The sequence below is a fragment of the Schistocerca piceifrons genome, chromosome 2 (genome assembly GCF_021461385.2).
Source record: "Schistocerca piceifrons isolate TAMUIC-IGC-003096 chromosome 2, iqSchPice1.1, whole genome shotgun sequence".
Classification (NCBI taxonomy): Eukaryota; Metazoa; Arthropoda; class Insecta; order Orthoptera; family Acrididae; genus Schistocerca; species Schistocerca piceifrons.
Window position 1 is genome coordinate 713,248,192 of NC_060139.1, and position 3,198 is coordinate 713,251,389.

Here is a 3,198-nt window from a genome sequence, read left to right on the forward strand (position 1 = left end):
TACAGCTTCACGAAAAGCGCCTTTTCAGGTAACGTCAACATGCTGCGACTGCTGGCGCATCAAATTCTCTCTCTCATTACAGCTCCTTTTATACACGATTGTCATGCGCAGTCACTGACGTTTTGCTGTCTAGCGCCATCTGTCGGACATTTTGTGAACTTTGTTTTTTATTTTTTTTTGTTCTAATAAAACCCCATGTCATTCCAAGCATGTGTGTCAATTTTTACCTCTCTATATTATTCTGTGGTTTATTAAGTTTTCAAATTTATAATGACTTTTTGATCACCCAGTACTTACGGTGACCACCCACTTCTGTGCCCTCCCTTGGCACACCTCCTAGAGAATTGATCAAAGTCCCACTCATGCACCTTAAGCACGTGGACTAGTTACATTCAAGGTCATGGCATAATTTCATACCTGTCACACAGTCCTACCCACACACCTTAGGCAAAGTGAGCTAGATATGTTCGAGGTCATGATGAAACTCGATGAAATTGGTAGGTATCCTCTTGACTAATGGGAGCACACTGAAATGGTGGGAAATCTCTCCTGCAGAAGCAAGAAGATTCTGGCTCCCTCCTCCCCCCTTATCATCCCTTACAACTAGTTAAATTTTGCGTAGACCACTTCATTCAAGTTCTGTGCTTCAAGGGGAGAGGTTTGGGTCTGTTATAAACAAATTATTATTAACAATAATTCTAGAGTGGTAGGGTTTGGAAAGTATGCCAATAATATAACAAATTAACTAATGGCTCATTATTAACAGTTTATTTTTTCTAATACTTTATTAGAATAATTTAATTGTTTATTAAAAAATTTTATACTTTCATTTACAAATGCAGTCTACAATACATCTTTGTGATGACTTATACGCATTTTAAAGGATATTTATAAGTTTTCTACATCAGCTGTTTTCAGAAGCATTCAGCTAATCATACCTCGCATGATCGGCCAATTTCGTCCTTATGTTCTTCAAGGTAATTGTAAAATAAAGGTGGAAAACTTCAAAATATCATTTAACTAAAATAATATTATGTCCCCCATTTTCTTTCTATACAGGATGTATCATAATTAATAGCATAAACGCATACAGTTGAAAGTACACGATACTAGAAGCAAAAACGTCTTTGTAAACATAGGGTCTAAAATGCATACCATAAGAGCTACGAGCAATTTCTCATTTTCGATACTGTGAAGCAAATCTCTTCTACTGCAAGCTCTTTGCTTTCCATATTTTGGGAAATGGTAATGTGGGCCAAAACAAGAAAAAAATGTTTAGTAAACATTTGCTCTAAAATGCGTACCTTATGAGCTATGAGCATGTGCTTATCTTCGCTACTTGGAAACACAACTCTTCTAACGAACAATTGCTCATAACTTTTTAGGTATATATTTTAGAGCAAATGTTTACTGGACAATTATTCTTGTTTTAGTCCACACTACTACTTCACAAAATGTGGAAAACAAAGAGCTTGCAGTAGAAGAGATTTGCTTCACAGTATCGAAGATGAAAAATTACTCGTAGCTCTTAAGGTATGTATTTTCGACCCTGTGTTTACCGAGACTTTTTTGCTTGTAGTATCGTGTATTTTCAACTCTATGCGTTTACGCCATTAATTATGATAGATCCCATATACAATATTTATATTTTAAACATTTTCTTTCTGGTCATTCTATATATAGTATTTACGCTTTCTTTATGATCATTCATATGTAGTATTTAAATTTTGGTCATTTCTTTCTGATCTTTTTTTATATTAAATATGTATATACTGGAAACAGGGATTAGCAACAGCAGGTGAAGAAAAAATTGCACAAACATATAATACATGCATACATAGTTTGCAGTCAGTCAAGCGTATTCATACACACAACTATGACAAGTGGTTCATCCAACTATTCCACACACATCTACTACTTAGAAATAAAACAATACACAGCCACACATGCAAACACTCAACGAATCATGTCAGTATGGGAGGGTCCCGATGCTGTCCCCACGGATAAGCCATTTGTCATCATGACGCGACAGCCCTATTCTCAACTCCAGTGCTCTTGGCCTCGCACTCTAAGGACTACCTGCCAGATCACGTGGAGCAGTGCTAATACTCTCGAGCGGGCACCTCATGTAATCCTTGATTGTGAGAGCCTCTGAGGCTATACAATGCATATCCTTAGCCCTCCTCTGCATGTCACTTGCATCTACATGATATGCTTACATTTTCGATCTAAGCCCCACTAAGTTCACAATCTGCAGACCATTCGCCTTGCCTTTCATCGTGCCGATATTTTTCGCGTTTTGTGTTATCATTCTATAAGGATTATCACGTGCATATCCAAATGTGTGTAGCTCTTCATGATTGTACCAGATTACTTCATATGCATTGCAACCGTTCACCCAGTAGATGAAACTGCCTGTGTCCATAGAAGAATATTAGATCAATGAAGTTTGGCTTGGCACACACGTAGTGAAATCGGTACATGTTGAGTTTGGAGAGGTTCAGAACCCACACACCGATGCAGACAGACTTTCTGAACTGTCTTGATACTTTAGCCATCCCCATAGCGACTAGTCCCTTATTAAATATGGTGATCCACGTGAAAATTGGCCTGAGAAAGTAAAATCTTGCGCCAAAACGTCCCTCCTCCACCTACCCACTGATAAAATAATTTAACTTCATGATATTTTCTAACGTTTTCCATGTTTTTTCCTAAAATTGAATTGTTCATTAAATTTTAAAAATCATTTTCGAACTCATACATCATGAGAGCCCTCTGTTCGGGGTGTGTACATCAATGTACTCCTTCAAACAGTGATGCTGCTTGAAGGAGATGCTATAGGTAATTCTAACAAGATCCATCCCCAAAGTGAGAGATTGCTGGAGGTTTCTGTATGGCAGACTATGTCTCTGCTTATTCCCCAGTGTTTTCATCAGCTCGGGGATGGAACCATTGTGCAGGACTAGATGCTGCAGACACAGTGGTAAGTTGCTGTGCATATCATGTAAACGTGTGAGACGATCAGTCCTGTTATCAAGACATATCCCTTGTCAGAATCAGCAGCCACATCATGGATCTTTTCCTTCAGTCTGTCGACTTCCTCTTTGGGCATCCATCACAACTCTCCGAATTACATAGATTTTTCCATGGCATGACAGTAGAAACTGTTTACATGTAAAAGTATGTAAGTTAAATCGT